This window comes from Lactuca virosa, chromosome 2, assembly GCF_052849685.1.
Source record: "Lactuca virosa cultivar CGN04683 chromosome 2, Lactuca_virosa_CGN04683_v6, whole genome shotgun sequence".
Lineage (NCBI taxonomy): Eukaryota > Viridiplantae > Streptophyta > Magnoliopsida > Asterales > Asteraceae > Lactuca > Lactuca virosa.
Genome location: NC_136427.1, coordinates 55,423,736 through 55,441,745, shown reverse-complemented (window position 1 = coordinate 55,441,745; position 18,010 = coordinate 55,423,736). Strand labels below are relative to the sequence as shown.

The following is an 18,010-nucleotide window of genomic DNA, read 5'->3' as shown; positions in this document are numbered from 1 at the left end:
CTAAATGAGAGATTTTTCTCATTCATCCAGACACTATGCTTGGTCAGCGGTCCGAAGGGTGTAGGGTGAGTCTTATGACCAGTCCGAGAATGAGATCTAACAATGGTGCCCTTGTAATTTGAAAAAGTACGGTTTGAAAGAATGTGAGCATGTGTAAATCTCCTAGGTTGTGTTTTTCTGAAAAGTTGAGGTGACTTGAAAAGTGTTGGAGTTGGTAAAATCCCTTTCCATTTTGGGTCGTCTAAGGAATAGATCTGAAAACCAATACTTTGAAAAGACTTTACTCGCTTTTGGGTTTTGTCAGAAGAGTTTGAAAAGGTTTTTGGAACTGTACATTCCTTTTTGTTCGATTTCTTGACTGCAATGTTTTTCGAAAAGTAATTTGAGAAAACGAGTTTTTCTGGACTCTAATGTTTTAAAATTCTGGCTTGTCATTTGTTTCTTGAAGGCCAGTTTTGCCTGAGTTTTTGGAGAACCACAGTCATTGATGTTCAACTGCCGTTTCCTAGAAACCTTTGATCGTTTTTGAAAACGAGGACTTGATTCATCTGAACTAGAAGGTTCAGGACTCTGAGAGCATTGACCGTATTCGAAATTTTCTATGGGCAACTCATGATGAATTAGCTGAATAGTCACTGAGCTGTTGACTACAGTTTGCGGTAAGGAAGATTGGACTGCCACAGAATAAGTCAAAGTTTATTCTTTTGTGGGACACTTGATAGAAGCAGTTGAACAGATTGCAGTTCAGAACTACAGTGAGAGAAACTACGGTCCGAAGGCAGAGATGGATAGTTCATAAGAACTTCAGGTCTGTAACATCCGGATTCCCAGGTATCTTATTTTATGTATTTATATTGAGTTTTGGAGAGGGACTCGGCGAGTAGGCGCTCAGACTCGCCGAGTAGGATCGCGCATGGTTGGACTGATTTAGTGACGGACTCAGCGAGTCCATACGTGGACTCGGCGAGTCCACGCTGTTTAATGAAACCCTAATTCTCGGGGCCTGGGCCCTATTTAAGGACCTTTATAGCCACCATTTGCGGCTATCAGACCCCTGAGAAACCCTAGAGAGCAGAGAGAAGGCTTGTAGTGCAAGAGGAGGGCTATTTCATCATTCTAAGTGTGATCTTGCAAGAAAGAAGGAAGGAGGACAAACAAGGAAGGTTGAGGAGCTCAGATCTATCATCCATTTCATCAGAGGAGGCTACTAGAGGTACTAATCTGTGCTCAAACTCGTGTATTTGGTGTTCTAGTTGAATCTAGGGTTTCCTTGTACTTTCTTTGGCTTGGATTCGAAGTATGTGAGGTCCCAAGGTGGAGTTCTTTATAGATCTGGACCTTAAGAGGTCCAGAGAGTCCTATTCACATTGCTTTTTGCTACTCCATTAGAGATATGGCCCTAGGTTGCCATTTTAGGGGTTATTTCACCCAAAGAAGCTTTTTGGTCATTGCATGAGTGTAAAGGTCAGACCTTTACGTGATTATAGTGGTTGGGAAGGCCAGATCTATGGATTAGAGGAACAGATCTGACTCAGAAGGTAGTTTGAGTGTGAGCATGGAATGTACTCGCCGAGTCCATGAGAGGACTCGACGAGTTGAGTCGGGTTGCCCCGCGACTCGCGATCTGTGACGACCCGTGGAGTATAGGGTGACTCAGTGAGTCAAGAGAGGACCAGGGGCGAAGAGGGCAGGCGTGTATTCGCCGAGTCACTCTAGTGCACTCGGCGAGTAGGGTCAACTGTGGCCGTTGACTTTCGTTGACTTTTAGGGTTTCGGTCAACAGTTGGACTTTTGAGTCAAGGAGGGGTAAAATGGTCTTTTACCCTTCTGAGGGATCGTAGAAGGGGGTTTAATCTAGCCTTTGAGAGTCATTACTTATTGAGGATATTTTGTATGTGATTAGGCGGGGGCTAGATCAGTAGATTCGTGTGCGAGATCATTCGAGATACCCGAGGTGAGTCTTCTCACTATACGTTACCTAGAGTGGTATTTATGTGTAGACCAGAGGGTCTTGTATGCTATGAGTATGTATGAGTTTATGTGCATTGTGTTATATGTATGCTATGTGATGTATAGACCGGACCGGAGGGTCCAACGATATAGACCGGACCGAAGGGTCCAACGATAGAGAGCGGACCGAAGGGTCCAACGATACAGACCGGACCGAAGGGTCCGACGAGCTATGACCGGACCAGAGGGTCCAACGAGCTACGGGACTGGAAGGTCCCGCTGAGACACATCGGACCAGAGGGTTGTATTATAGCCTCGAGTGGCGTATGTGTGGTATGTGGTATTTTGGGGAACTCACTAAGCATTTATGCTTACAGTTGTTATGTGATGTGTTTCAGGTACTAGCGAGGATCGCGGGAAGGCACCGGCATGAGCCGTACACACTCAGGAGATTATGTTTTGAGATTCTGGGATTTGTTATGTGATGATGACATTTGATATATTTTGTTGGGATATGGTTTTTGATGAATGAAAGTATGTTTTGGAAATGAAAAATTGTTTTGAAAAATTACGTTGTTACAAGTTGGTATCAGAGCCTTGGTTTGAGGGATTCGGGTACATCTTCGGATGGATCTGAACTCAAACTGAGGAATTGAGAAAGTTTTTTTTTTCATAAAATGAACAATTTTTCTAAAAGAGTAAAAGATTTTGAGAAAGGCAGAAGGAGGCAGTGTGTACGATCAGCCAGCGTCCGAACGGTGATTTCCCATAATACCCTTACATTATATGTTATGAGATATGATATGATATGATATGCATGCTAGAGTAGGCTAGGTATTCATATTAGGACTAGAGTGGTCTGATTTGTGATGCCTTAGCCTAGGAAGGATTTTGCTGCTATGTGATGCTTGAGAGCGAGTAGGTAGCAGTGAGGAGCTGATGAGAGGCCTACCGAAGGGTAGCCTATGCTAGTGAGATATAGTGTACTTGTGATCTGGGATCCAAGGAGGAGGACTTAGAGTGAATGCTGATGCGGTGTGGACAATAGTATAGGGCCCGTACTATTGAAGACACCGGAGCAGTGAGCACCCTAAGTAAGAATCCATTGGGTACTAAGGAACAAGTGGGGTTGAGTTATCGAGTGCGAGTATACTCGAGCGAGTCTCTGATATTATTGTGTTGTATTTCAGAGACATCATGGTTGGGACACGCCACAGACCTGAGGCGAACGGCGTGAGTGACAAGGAGCTTCGTCATTTGATCCACGATGAGGTGGCGACGGCGATCAGGGTCGAGATTCCAGAGATGTTTGGGTCTATCAAGACCACACTGATTGAGACTTTCGATGAGCGGTACACCGCGGTGACTGAGGCTGCTGCTGCTGCAGCTACTGCAGCTGTGGCTGCTGCCAGACCTCAGGGAGGTGACTCGTTGTTGGTACGGGAGTTCAGCAACACGAAGCCACCAGAGTTTGATGGGACGCAGGATCCGATCGCTGCGATGAGATGGATTGCTGATATCGAGGGATGCTTCTACACGTGTTCATGTCCGCAGCATCTGAGGGTACAGTTCGCGTTGAACCAGCTTCGATTGGGAGCGAAGGATTGGTGGAAGTTCGTGACGGCGAGCTTCACTCTTGCAGAGATTTCAGCGGTGACCTGGGAGAGGTTTACCACTATGTTCAGAGATGAGTATGTTCCCCCGGTGGAGAGGGAACGGTTGGTTCAGGAGTTCTTGACCCTCAAGCAGGGTACTGATTCGGTTACTGTGGTTACCAGGAAGTTTCATGAGAGGGCGATGTTTTGCCCTGAGCAGGTGTCTACCGAGCAGGCATGCATGAGCCGGTATTTGGGCGTTTTGAGGAGGGATATTCGGGAGTTCGTGTCGAACTCGACTTACCGGACATTTGCTGAGCTCCAGGCAAATGCCCGGAAGAGGGAGATTGAGCTGGAGACTCAGGCCAGGGAGGAGGCCGAGTCTCAGAGGGTGGATCGGCGGCCGACACAGTCTCAGCCGGCAGCCAAGCGGATAAAGCCCGCTGATTCGAGGATTGGGGGTCCGAAGGGCCGCACTTACGGGAAGTGCGGTAAGAGCCACGAGGGAGTGTGCAGAGCTGGGGTGTGTTACAAGTGCGGGAAGGAGGGGCATTATGCGAGGGACTGTCCCAAGGGGTTCACGGTTTGCTTTCATTGCAACCAGACTGGCCATCGGAAGGTCGAGTGCCCACAGCTACTGCAGGGATCAGCGCAGGGATCTAAGCCTGTTGTTCGAGCTACTGAGACCCGGCCAGCGAAGGCCGAGGCACCGAGGGCTCGCGAGAGAGCTTTCCAGTTGACAGCGGAGGAGGTCCGCACAGCGCCTGATGTGGTGGCTGGTATGTATTTCCTTATTTACTTATGTTGAGTTGAGATATTATGCTTATATGATGATATACGTAGGTACTTTTCTTGTGAGTTCTGTACCTGCCTTAGTGTTATTTGACTCGGGTGCGAGTCGATTTTTTGTGTCGATAGCGTTTAGTCGGCACATCAGTACCAGACGAGAGGCGATGAGTCGACCTCTGTGAGTTTCCATAGCTGACGAGCGAGTGGTATATGCTACGGAGGTGATACGAGGATGTGTACTCGAGATCTTCGATGTTGAGTTCCCGATAGATCTAGTCCCGATAGCGATGGGGGACGTGTGTGTCATAGTGGGCATGGATTGGTTGAGCCGATTTGGGGCTGTGATAGACTGCGAGCGACATTTGGTGACGATACGAGATCCCAGTGGGGGAGTACTTACGTTGTACGACGAGGGTACCCGATGTGGGTTAGCGTTCTGTTCGGCTGCCAGAGTTTACAATAGGGCTGCAGTGGGTTTGTAGCCTATGTGATGGACACACGAGAGGCCACTGGGAGGCCGAGTTCGGTGGATGACGTTGCGATAGTGCATGAGTTCCCGTATGTTTTTCCCGAGGAGTTGTCGGGTATACCTCCCGAGAGGCAGGTAGAGTTCCGCATTGATTTACCTCCGGGGGCAGCACCTATCTCCAAGGCGCCTTATCGCCTTGCGCCGCCAGAGATGCAGGAGTTATCCTCGTAGCTTCAGGAGCTGCTGGGGTAGGGGTTCATTCGACCGAGTAACTTGCCATGGGGAGCGCCGATCCTTTTTGTCAAGAAAAAGGATGGTTCACACCGGATGTGCATTGATTACCGGGAGTTGAACAAACTAACGGTCAAGAACCGTTACCCATTACCGAGGATCGACGATTTGTTCGATCAGTTGCAGGGAGCGTCTTGGTTCTCCAAGATTGACCTGAGGTCTGGATATCATTAGATGAGGGTGCATGATGAGGATATCCAGAAGACGGCGTTCAGGACTCGTTATGGGCATTACGAGTTCGTGGTGATGCCTTTCGGGCTTACCAATACACCAGCAGCGTTCATGGATCTCATGAACAGGGTGTGTAGACCGATGTTGGATCGTTCGGTGATCGTGTTCATCGACGATATCTTAGTGTATTCAAGATCTGGAGAGCAGCACGAGGAGCATCTGAGAGAGATTCTCAGGGTATTGAGGACGGAGAGGCTTTATGACAAATTCTCCAAGTGTGAGTTCTGGTTGCGAGAGGTCCAGTTCTTGGGGCATCTCGTTAATCAGAAGGGCATATTGGTCGATCCGGCCAAGATTGAGGTGGTTATGAGTTGGGAGGTGCCGAGATCTCCCACCGAGATCAGGAGTTTTCTGGGATTGGCCGGCTACTATCGGATATTTATCAGAGATTTCTCCAAGATCGTCGTGCCTCTCACCAGGTTGACCCGGAAGGGCGTTACTTTTTCATGGGGTCCGGAGCAGCAGACCTCATTTGAGACACTTCGCCAGAGATTATGCGAAGCCGCAGTGTTAGCCCTCCCGGAAGGGATGGAGGATTTTGTGGTGTATTATGACGCGTCGATATCAGGGTCGGGTGCAGTACTTATGCAGAGGGGGCATGTGATAGCGTACGCATCGAGGCAACTGAAGCCTCATGAGACGAGGTATCCCACCCACGATCTGGAGCTGGGGGCAGTGGTGTTCGCCCTCAAGATCTGGCGTCACTATCTGTATGGGGTTCGGTGTACTATATACACAGACCACAAGAGCTTGAAGTATTTGATGGATCAGCCCAACCTGAATATGCGCCAGAGGAGATGGTTGGACGTGGTAAAGGATTATGATTGTGAGATCCTGTATCACCCGGGCAAGGCTAATGTGGTAGCCGATGCGCTGAGCCGTAGGGCGGAGAGTGCCCCGATTTGAGGCACTTGTATGAGATTGACTGTGATGACTCCGGTGTTGGACACCATTCGGGAGGCCCAGGCAGAGGCCGTGATACCGGAGAACTGCAAGAGGGAGCGGGTGATCGGGCAGGTGTCCGAGTTCGTGACGGATAGCCGAGGACTGATGACCTTTCAAGGTCGGATTTGGGTGCCATATACAGGCAGGGCACGTACCATTTTGATGGAGGAGGCGCATAGATCGAGGTTCTCGATCCATCCCGGGGCCACGAAGATGTATTTGGACCTGAAGAAAGATTATTGGTGGCCCTGTATGAAGAGGGATGTCGCGTGGTTTGTCGAGAGGTGCTTGACCTGTCGTAAGGTTAAGGCCGAGCATCAGCGTCCGCATGGCAAGTTGCAGCCGCTCGAGGTTCCCCAGTGGAAGTGGGAATAGATTTCCATGGATTTCATCACCAAATTGCCGAGGACCGCGAGGGGTGTCGATGCAATTTGGGTGATCGTCGACCGGCTGACGAAGAGCGTGCATTTTCTTGCTATCAGTGAGAGCTCTTCTGCCAAGAGGTTGGCAGAGTTGTATGTGAGGGAGGTGGTATCGCGTCATGGGGTACCGATCTCAATAATATCAGATCGAGATGTACGTTTCACTTCCAGGTTCTGGAAGAAGTTCCACGAGGATTTGGGTACGAGGTTGCATTTCAGTACTGCCTACCACCCCCAGACGGACAGACAGAGTGAGCGGACGATTCAGACGCTCGAGGACATGCTTCGAGCATGTGTGTTGGACTTCGGAGGAAGTTGGGACATGTACCTACCGTTGGCTGAGTTTTCCTACAACAACAGCCACCATTCTAGTATTGGGATGCCTCCCTTCGAGTTGTTGTATGGTAGGAGGTGTCGGACACCCATTTGTTGGGGAGAAGTAGGGCAGCATGTGATGGGTAGCACTGAGATAGTGCTTCGGACGACAGAGCAGATACAGCAGGTTAGATAGAGGTTACTGACGGCTCAGAGTCGTCAGAAGAGTTATGCGGACCGGCGACGATCCGAACTGGAGTTCCAGGTGGGTGACTTTGTACTCCTGAAAGTATCCCCTTGGAAAGGAGTGATCCGATTCAGGAAGAGGGGCAAGATGGGGCCCCGGTACATCGGTCCATTCAGGGTGACCGCGAGGGTGGGCAAGGTAGCTTATCGGTTAGAGCTACCTGTGGAGTTGAGCCAGATTCATAATACCTTCCACTTGTCGCAGTTGAGGAAGTGTATAGCCGATGAGTCGGCGGTAGTACCACTGGAGGATATTCAGGTGGATGCGAGCCTGAATTATGCGGAAAGGCCAATCGCGATCCGGGATCGGAAGATCAAGGTTCTGAGGAACAAGGAGGTGTCACTGGTGCAGGTCCAGTGGTAACATCGGAAAGGGTCCGAGCTGACCTGGGAGCCGGAGTTGGAGATGCTGGAGCAGCATCCGGAGTTGTTTGTCGAGCAGGACTTCGAGGGCGAAGTCTGATTCTAGTGGGGAGAATTGTAACATCCGGATTCCCAGGTATCTTATTTTATGTATTTATATTGAGTTTTGGAGAGGGACTCGGCGAGTAGGCGCTCAGACTCGCCGAGTAGGATCGCGCATGGTTGGACTGATTTAGTGACGGACTCGGCGAGTCCACGCTGTTTAATGAAACCCTAATTCTCGGGGCCTGGGCCCTATTTAAGGACCTTTATAGCCACCATTTGCGGCTATCAGACCCCTAAGAAACCCTAGAGAGCAGAGAGAAGGCTTGTAGTACAAGAGGAGGGCTATTTCATCATTCTAAGTGTGATCTTGCAAGAAAGAAGGAAGGAGTACAAACAAGGAAGGTTGAAGAGCTCAGATCTATCATCCATTTCATCAGAGGAGGCTACTAGAGGTACTAATCTGTGCTCAAACTCGTGTATTTGGTGTTCTAGTTGAATCTAGGGTTTCCTTGTACCTTCTTTTGCTTGGATTCGAAGTATGTGAGGTCCCAAGGTGGAGTTCTTTATAGATCTGGACCTTAAGAGGTCCAGAGAGTCCTATTCACATTGCTTTTTTCTACTCCATTAGAAATATGGCCCTAGGTTGCCATTTTAGGAGTTATTTCACCCAAAGAAGCTTTATGGTCATTGCATGAGTGTAAAGGTCAGACCTTTACGTGATTATAGTGGTTGGGAAGGCCAGATCTATGGATTAGAGGAACAGATCTGACCTCAGAAGGTCGTTTGAGTGTGAGCATGGAATGTACTCGCCGAGTCCATGAGAGGACTCTACGAGTTGAGTCGGGTTGCCCCGCGACTCGCGATCTGTGACGACCCGTGGAGTATAGGGTGACTCAGTGAGTCAAGAGAGGACCAGGGGCGAAGAGGGCAGGTGTGTACTCGCCGAGTCACTCTAGTGCACTCGACGAGTAGGGTCAATTGTGGTCGTTGACTTTCGTTGACTTTTAGGGTTTCAGTCAACAGTTGGACTTTTGAGTCAAGGAGGGGTAAAATGGTCTTTTACCCTTCTGAGGGATCGTAGAAGGGGGTTTAATCTAGCCTTTGAGAGCCATTACTTATTGAGGATATTTTGTATGTGATTAGGCGGGGGCTAGATCAGTAGATTCGTGTGCGAGATCATCCGAGATACCCGAGGTGAGTATTCTCACTATACGTTACCTAGAGTGGTATTTATGTGTAGACCAGAGGGTCTTGTATGCTATGAGTATGTATGAGTTTATGTGCATTGTGTTATATGTATGCTATGTGATGTATAGACCGGACCGGAGGGTCCAACGATATAGACCGGACCGAAGGGTCCAACGATAGAGACCGGACCGAAGGGTCCAACGATACAGACCGGACCGAAGGGTCCAACGAGCTATGACCGGACCAGAGGGTCCAACGAGCTACGGGACTGGAAGGTCCCGCTGAGACACATCGGACCAGAGGGTCGTATTATAGCCTCGAGTGGCGTATGTGTGGTATGTGGTATTTTGGGGAACTCACTAAGCATTTATGCTTATAGTTGTCGTGTGATGTGTTTCAGGTACTAGCGAGGATCGCGGGAAGGCGCCGGCATGATCTGTACACACTCAGGAGATTATGTTTTGAGATTCTGGGATTTGTTATGTGATGATGACATTTGATATATTTTGTTGGGATATGGTTTTTGACGAATGAAAGTATGTTTTGGAAATGAAAAATTGTTTTGAAAAATTACGTTGTTACATGGTCCTTCCATAAGAATTTCTTCATCAACAACCGATGAAGTATGAGAGTTGGGATAGATTGTGCCAAAGATAGGTATTTGATCACTTGAGTGACCCGAAAATCCAGGAAGAATTTCCTCAATAACATAATTATTACTCAGATTATGAAGTAGACCTAAATGCGCTCTGATGTCTTCGGGAAAGGTTTTGTCATTGACTGGGAAATGGAACTCTTGGTCTGGAGGAACATAGGGATGGTATTTGTTAAATCGGGGTGATGAATCCTTTGTAGTAGAATACCCATTATACCAACCCCAATTATATGTGTTATCTACAGTTCCATTATTCACTAGATTCTCAATAGCTTCGCTTTCAATGAACAATTTTTCGATTAAAAGATTTAAGCGTACATTTTCATTTTGAGCAAAATCACTTTGATTCAAGGCTATTTCTAATGTCGTTTCACATAACATTCTGGCATCTTTTTCTAACACAAGATCTTTTTCTAACATAGCTACTTTGAGTCTCTTTTCTTCCAATTGTCCTCTCACATGAAACATCTCTTGGGACGCTATATTTTTTACATCTAGGGCTTTGTTATAGTCTGAAAGGACGACATCACAAGTGTCATTTAGGTTGTCTATGAATGGTTGACAATGATGCATGCTATTATTATTAGTTTAGATCATGAGTTTTACCTTCTCAACGATGCTCAGAGATCCATCCTTTGCCATGTAGCAGTATTTCTTCTCCATCTTGGTCAACCCATCCTCATCCGTAGTTGCCATCATGCCGATTTTTCCTTTTCCTTTGATGTTTTTGAGATCTTCATCCTCATCTCCTGATGACCAAACATGATGGTGTCTCTTAACTTGATCCACGTATGCCCTTGATTTCTCCTTTTCTTCCATCTCTTGAGCCATTCTAAGGTAGAATGCTCTGTCTTTCACGACATTAGCTTTACAATCTTTAGCAAAGTGGTTTTCCTTGTTTCATTTGTGATAGATTATAACATCATTTTTTTTCTTCTGTTGAGGTACCGGAGTCAGTTGACTTGACAGGCTGCGGTGCCTCTTTGGATTGAGTGTTTTGAGGTTGCGGAGATTGGTGAGGGTTTTTGGGATATCGAGAGTGATTATACCGAGGATTGAAGTTGCGGTTGAAGGGAGGTTTAGTAAACTACTGATTTTTGTGAAAGGATAAGGGTGGTAGCCTGTTGAACTGTTGGCTAACTAGAGCAATAGCGTTTTGGAATTCTTCTTCGTCATCGTATTCTGAATCAGCTTCGTATAACTGTGGTGGGTTGTCATACGAGGGAGAGCAAAGTGAGGATTGGGTGTGAGGGGCTTGAGCCATGAAAGCGAGTGGGCCTCCGAAGTCTACACAATCTTTGAGCATGGTTGATTCTTGTGCTTGAAGTTCACCATACAATTTGTACAGAGATAGAGAATGAATCTTTCTATCTCCTTGGACTATCATCTTAGCCGTAGTAGTGTTTACCCAAACCATTGAGAAACTGAAGGTTTGTCTCGTCGTTACTTCGGACGGTGCCTGCATTTGATAACTTTGTGACAATCATATTGAACCTTTTAAAGGAGTCTTCCAGACTTTCGCCAGCGTGAGCTTTGAAGTTGCTGAACTCGTTGAGTGCAGTAGTGAGCTTCTTATCTTGAGCTTGTTCTGTACCTTCATACAAATTCTTGAGAACATCCCAGATTTATTTGTCTGACTTGCAATTGAAGATGATGTCAAAGTTGTCAGGAGCAACTCCGCAAGATATCTCTTAAAAAGCAACAAAATCATTTTCCATTTTATCAAGATCATCTTTGGCGGGACGATTCATGGCTGGTTGAACTCCTCCTAGTCTGGCTTGAGCGCCGTCGGCTTGAACTAGAGTAAGAATAGGGACATGAGGTCCTTCTTCTACATATCTCCATACATCTCGTCCAAGTCATCTAAGATATATTTCCATCCTTTGTGACCAGTGATGATACTCGTTTTCCACTAGTATTTGAGCTCTATTCGAACCTCCAACACAGTTGGAAACGTTAAGAGATAATGCTTATGCCATATTTCCTTGTTTGGTAAATTTTAAGAGAAATGAGCATTATTGGTATAGAAGGCTTTTCAAAATCATAGTTTTGTTCAAAAAGAAACCACTTTAGCTCTAATACCAATTGTTGAGAGAAAAAATTTTGAGACACACTTGAACAAACGTTAGAACAAGTTGTATATTACAGAATAAGTTAATCTCAAAGGATCATAAAGCTCAACAATAGATAGAATTTAGAGTTGTTAGATTGTTAGGTGCGAAAATGTAATTGCTGAAAGGTAAGGAAATGTAAATGACAGCAAGTTGTACATCAGTAAACACTAAGCTAATTCGTGACAAGGTTTGCAATCAAACACAAGTTAGTAAGATTAATCAGCTAAAGTGAAGAAGTCTGAAGGACTTGATCCGAAGGAGAGTTCGAGAGTTTAGATCTTAATAGGTGAATATAAGTTCAGATAAATCTTTTAGAGAGAATATAGGATATAAAAGCTAAGAGATGAGTAAAAGAGAGATGTAAGATCTGTATTCAATCAGAACATGAGAGCTCTATATATGGATTCTCGAGGATTACAAGAAAATAAACAAAGTCTAAATTTGTCTTAAGTGGCCATGCAAGGCACACTGGATAAAGCAATCTAAAGTGAAAATATAACAGATAAAACTAAGTCTATGTTTGATGAAGACAACTACGGATGCGGTCGGTGATTGCGGTTGAGAAGCTGAATGCGGATCAGGAGATGGCTTCGGATTAGCTAAGTTTAAAAGGGTCACTTTCTTGTTTTAACAGAAAGTGTCAACCATGTCGTGGCAGCCGAGATGATACTTCTGCTTCGTATTGAAATAAAATTACATGGTGTGGAAACAACTCTTCCATGCCATAAGAATCAATGTATAGTTAGAAACGCCACTCTTCGAAATAATAATCCCTCCAAATATCGACGTGAACCCCACACTTATTAAAAGTCGTGGTTCTCGATTGTCAGCTTCAAACTCTCACACAGCTTTTTCCCTCGTGACAAATCAACATTCGTCCCCAATTGTTGAAATTTATGAAAGCATCCGAAGGGTAAAAATTCTGCAAAGATCTGAAACATCAAGAGCATCAACATGGAAAATATAATTTAAACAAAGTAAAAATAAAATAAAAACTCACTAAAATAACTAAAAAAATTGCAAACCAAAACAACTAAAAAGGATATCACGATCACTCGTCTTCGTCGAAATCCAGCTACAATTGTTGATTAAAGCCCTTCCATGCAAGAGGTGGTTTGTGAAAACAAAAACTTTTGGGACCTTTCAGACTATTTCCTCTATTTTGTTTGCACCATTAACTAACAAGTAGAACAAGAGTTGACCCAACTACTCAAGAGTAGCAAGAGTTTGGTCTTCCACTTAACCACCTCGATACGCCTTGCTATACTACGCCTCGTAGATTGAGCTGGACAAATCACCAAAGTAGTAGACTAAACAAGTCAAGAATTTCCTAATCGCTTGCAATCTCGAAACCAATGCAAAAAGTAAAACCAAACAATGCATATGATCACGAATTCCTGCACATAACAAGAAAAACCTTCCCGACAAGTGACATGATATCAACAAAAATAAAAATAAAAATAAAAGAAAACTAAAAATCAAACAAATAACTAATAATCAAACAAACTAAATTAATTGAAAACCGTTCCCCGGCAACGGCACCAAAAACTTGATGTGTGATTATATATATCTATACTACTTTATAATATATACATAATACATATTTTAAAACCAAAGTCTTAAAAACAAAGAGATGAATTTTTGGCCTTTGGATTTTATTTAAATGGTTAGGATAGTGATCAATGTCAATAGATTTAAACCAATCAAAATCAATCATATATATATATATATATATATATATATATATATATATATATATATATATATATATATATATATATATATATATATATATATAAAATCTTAAACTAATCAAAATCATTGCATAAGGAAAAAAAGACGGAGAAGTTTAGGCGGCATCTTAAAAGTCGGGACACATTCAAAATTATTTGAATCAGAGAGAAATAAAATACATCTTATCCCTAATGTTTTTTCCTGACGTATTTTTTCTCTTTCCATGAAAAACCCTCCCATCATTTTGTGTATCCCTCTCTCATCTTCCTGTCTAACCTAGCATCCATATCTATTGTTGCCCACACATTTTCACCACCACTCTCTGATCTTCTGGCCAAGAAGGTTGAAGTCTTCATCAAACGAACCACACACTATATGCAAAAGAGGCATAAGGTTTTGGTGATTTTTCAGTTTTCGAAATCGTGTTCAACTTTCCATTTGAAACTGATATTTTTTTCTTCCAGAAATTGTTATATCAACAGGAAATGTGTTCAAGGTTTCCTTTTAGAAGAATGGTCTGAAAACAAAAGGCTTCCTTATCGTACACTCACCACCACTCTCCTCCACTTACCGTCGTCACCACCGACGTTCTTTGCCTTCCAAGACATTATCAGATAAACAGCTTTATGTATCCAGATCTGATTTCTTTGAGACATTTTTGCTAAGAATAAGATTTTTCGTCTTCATATCTTTCTTGATCCGATAATCTGCAAATGTTTTAATTTTTGTAATATTTTGTTAACAAATCTGAAATTGTGTGTGTAGTTACGATGGCAGATCTGGAATGGATGCTAGGTACAAAAATTGATATGTGATTTACTTCGGTTTAGAATTTTTTTTTGCATTTCGCAATATGTATGTAGATTTAGTTTTGTTTTTTTAGAAAGCCGATGTTTTTTCTCTTTCGGCTTAGCGAGATATTTGAAATAGTTTATGTAAGATGTGTAAATCCTTTTGGTCTTGGAAGGTTTCTTCTATTTAAGTTTTAGGTTTTGAAAATTTTGAAGGTTTTAAGATCAAGTAAAAAGAACTTTTGGTTTTTTCATCCAATAGAGTTTTTGTTTGTGATTGAAATGTAGCCAGTTTTTATTATGCAGGTTGTTATTCGTTATCGATTCTGAAGCCATAAGGATGTTTATGTTAATTTATCCTGATAATATTTCTATTGTTTTGAATTTGCAAAGTAAAATAAAATAATAATGATTATTTCCTATTGATATTCCAATATTGATATTCCAATGGATATACATTCCATTTGGAAATATTGGTATATGTTTTTGGTATCTATTTCTTTGTTTAGATTAAAACCTAGAGACATGAGTCCTAAGGTAAAAATGACATGTCAATATATAAAACCTCAAACAAAAAGAAAGTAGATAAGCTTGTAAAAAGTGATCCGTTAAAATCAGCATATAGTTATGTAATTTGGTTTAAAAAATGTTAAACCATTTTTTTAGTAAATATGCCCATCTTGTAAAAGAAAATGACAAAATTATGTAAGATTTAAAGAGTTAATCCGTTTTTAAAATCTTTGATACATCAGTTCTTATCATTACATACTTACAGTAAACAATTATGTTGAAACTTCCAAGATAAATTGAAAGCCAAACTTGGTTGGACATGTTTTGTTAAAAGCACTGAGGCATAGACTTTAAATTGTCAAAACATCATAATGAAGTTTTGCAGAAAAATTGAGTAGGAACTAGAATAAACCACAAAACTTGCTATAAAATAGCAAAAGTATTGGTGTAATCTTAAATACACATGTGAGAATCAAACCACAAACTCTCACAATCTATTGTTTTTATAGTAAGTATTTTAGTGTTTTCTTAGAACCTTATAAATTAGATTTATATCAAAACTTTATAAATTTTAAATTTATACATCAATTTCTTTAGTTATATAAATTATTTCTATGAAAAATTTGTAAAAAAATGTTACTGATACAATTGTTTTTTAGTAATGTATATTGATTTCAAATAATGTATGATGAAAAACAAAAGCATTGTGCATTTTTTAGTCTATCAAGACAAGCAAAAATAAAAACTAAAAGGTAAAATTATTATTTTTAAAAAAATATATAAAAGTTTGAATCCTTTGAATGAAGAATGTATTCGGCTCTTTATAGAACACAAAAAGAATACAAACATAATACTTTTACTTTTAACCCATATATTTTTACTTTTAAACACACAATTTAAACTTAATTTTTTTTTTCACACAAAATATTCGATTGAAAATATTATAATAATTTAGCTGTAAAAAATATATATCAATATTCTCCCTCATAAAAATTCATTTGAAAATTATAATTTATTTTTTATTTTTACTACTTAATAGATTTTTATTTATTTGTTTATTTTTTTATTTTAACAAAATAATATTGTTTATGAAAGCCGGTGTTCTGTTTCTACATATTAAAAAGATTAAAAAACAACATAAGAAATTAAGGTTAAAGTTAAGGACGAAATAGTTATTGTGGATTTCTAATTAATTGACATTTGTGTTTATTTTTATTTTTTAGTTTTAGTTTTTTTTTAAAACAACAAATTTAACATATATTCCTAAAATACTCCTTAAATTCACCAATGTCTTCGACGCAACTTTAACCCTCAACATTATTATTTATGTCTATTCCTACTACTCATGAATTAGACATTTCATTTATAAAAAAAGTTATTTATTTATTTATTTTTTCTAAATTTAAGAAGTTAATTCAAATGTTAATTTATCGATAGTCATTTTTCGTACCTTTCTAAACATTGTATATTTTAAATTACATATTACAATATTTGTAATATAAATACTTAATTATAACATTAATAAATGCTTAATTATAATGTTAACGAATTTTTATTTAACTTATATAAAAAAACTTGGTTTACATTTAGCTATTCATGTTGATAATAAAAATAACCACAATCAGATGGCTTTTTGTTATGTGACTGACATGTTTACAATAAAAATAAAAAACTAATCGTCAAATAAAAATTGTCCGTTGGCCGCTAAAGTAACTATTCGTCATCTGTTGAAAAAAAAAAACTAATCACATGATCCTGTATTTTTATCAAGAAAAAACACTAATCGCCAAAAGAAACTATCTCGCGCCGTCGCATAACGCATATATTTTACTATAATATATCCAAGAGAATGAAATTTAACAAACAAAAGTACATTTAACATATGTTATTCGAATTTAACCGTAAATCAAACTAAACAAGTTAAACTAGAATAAATTAACAAAATAATTTAACTAAAACTGAATTCTATCGACCATTATTTGGTTTGTTTCGGTTAATATTTTCATATTAAAAAATTGATTAAACCAAAATGAATAGACAAACAACTAACATTTCAGCAACATACATTTATTTTTAAAACACAACATTATGATAAAAACAAAACTTGTCACCTTAAATCATAACCGTCGAAACGGAACTACTCACTGAAAAAAAAAATCATTGCCTTAACACGACGCCCGTCGCATTGCAAATTAGCAACATACTTTTATTTTTAGCCGAAACAATATGCCGAAAGAAAGTAACCTCCCCCGACATCTAATCACGGAGATGAACAATCCGCCAGAAGGATGCTGAAACGAACTATCTGACGTGAAAATGAAACTAAACTAATCGCCAAATGGAAATTATCTGCCGAAAGGAACTATCCGCGCCGCCGCATCGCGCGGGTATCTTACTAGTATATATATATATATATATATATATATATATATATATATATATATATATATATATATATATATATATATATATATAGTGCTCAAGTTTTAAATTTATAAAACTGAATTTATCGCAACCAGACTGACACACACACACACACTAGGCAGCAGACCTAATCGTGTAATAGTATAGTTGTGGTAAGAACAGGTGTCGAACACTAGGGGAACGATGGTGAATTAATTTGGAGTTTTTGATTATAGGTTACACTAAACACACGACAACAATAAAGAAATGTTTTATTATATACTTTGAGTACCACTTAACATCAAATATCAATAAAGTGGCTGGAAGACAAAATTCTTTAGGTAATTTTGTTTAGATAAATTTCATTTCAAATTAATGGTTAACTACTAATACCATGGATATTTATTCATTATTCACCGATTCCTAATATGACTAGTGTCTTGGTCACATCAACTAATCCTTTGATTTCAACACAACTATTACTTCATTGATCAGGTGAACAAACAATCATGCAAATCAATATTTAGTCCGTATTAAGCAAGATTTGATCTTATTTAACCCTAATCGTAATAAGAGTTAAATCATGCAGAGAATGGCCATTCTACTCATGCATTCACATTAAAGTTCATTACTTTATTCCCTAACCCTAGGTTTTGGTCAAAACTCTAGTCATAATCACCAATGGTTATTGGACAGCTATGATTCATATTAACTCAACTAGAAAGTCATCTAAACTTTATTAATTCAGCAATAGGAAACAAAACAACAATCTTTAATACATATGGATCTTCAATTAAACTTGAAAAAATAAATTAAATAAGAATAATCAATCCAAATAGAAATTAAACTATAAATTCAAAGATTCATTCAATCTTAAACACAAAGTAAAAGGCTTTTACACCTAAATCAGAAAGTAAACACATAACTGAATCAAAATGGAATGCTAAACATGGT

At 40.6% G+C, this 18,010-nt stretch overlaps 1 long non-coding RNA gene across 1 annotated transcript; it reads left to right on the top strand.

Moving 5' to 3' along the window:
- Window positions 1-13,477: 13,477 nt before the first annotated feature.
- LOC145156346 (uncharacterized) lies at window positions 13,478-14,402 on the top strand. The gene is made up of 2 exons (XR_013736624.1): window positions 13,478-13,745; window positions 13,817-14,402. It is a non-coding gene; the product is annotated as an uncharacterized LOC145156346 (long non-coding RNA).
- The last annotated feature ends 3,608 nt before the right edge of the window (window positions 14,403-18,010 follow it).